The following is a 1,055-nucleotide window of genomic DNA, read 5'->3' as shown; positions in this document are numbered from 1 at the left end:
AGCAGACGCCACGGCAACCAGCAGCACTCCGCAGCACATCCGTTTGCTTTTATCTCTGAGACGGAGGTCAGGCCTGTTTTCCTCGACACAGGGCAGTGGGGACAAAAGCGTGTGTGTGTGTGTGTGTGTGTGTGTGCGTGTGTGTGTTTGTTTGTGTTCCACCGAGAATGCATTGAGAAACCCCTAGCATAAAACCCTATAGGCCTGTAATAAAAAATCCCAAGGCTGAGATAAGGGAGCAATAATGACAAAAAAAGAAAATTAAGAAGACAGTCACGACGACGCCGTCCTGGTTAGCTCATGAGCGGAGTGACCCCTTTAGGTCTGTGTCTCTAAAAAACCAGCTGCAGCTAAACATTTACCTTTGGTAATTTAGCTGACGCTTTTATCCAGGGCGACTTACAAGTTCCGTACGACAAGTCAGCAGGAAGGGTAATAATAATAATAATAATAATTCATTACATTTATATAGCACTTTTCTACACTCAAATCGCTCCCCACAATGTAGGGTGGAAATTGCCTCCCTCACCACCACAGGTACAACTCTGGCAGCTGAGTAACATTGTTCCTTCAGTCTTGAGTGCATAGTAGTAGTATAGACATGATATTAGCATAGTGGGTAAGTAATATAGGAAGGATTACTTAGTAGCAAAGTAAAAGACAGTACGAAGGTTAGTAGTTTGCTCCCCGACTTGAATAACAACGACAGGACGTTCCCACGGCAATGATATCAACTCAAAACAAGTGGAGCAATTACTTACAGCGTCTTTTAACAACTGACGGATGCTTTTAAGTGTACGTGAGGCGGAGAATATTTTGGATAGGCCACGAGGAGAAGGAGAGAGAGAGAGAGACGTATATAGTCTGGCCAGGGGGGCGTCATCAGTCCTCTCTCTCAGGACAGGGATGTAGACCGGCGTGCTGAACTAACGACAGCAGCCCCCAGGTTCTTCCCACGCTATAATGGCTCATCTATTATGTGATTAGCGGGACGTTTGGAGTTCCTGCAGGGCAGTAGTGGGCCCGTCTCTGGCCAGACTATAGTAGAGACGGGC

This window comes from Notolepis coatsorum, assembly GCF_963971535.1.
Source record: "Notolepis coatsorum genome assembly, chromosome: 3".
Taxonomy (NCBI): Eukaryota; Metazoa; Chordata; class Actinopteri; order Aulopiformes; family Paralepididae; genus Notolepis; species Notolepis coatsorum.
This window is presented reverse-complemented; position numbering follows the sequence as displayed.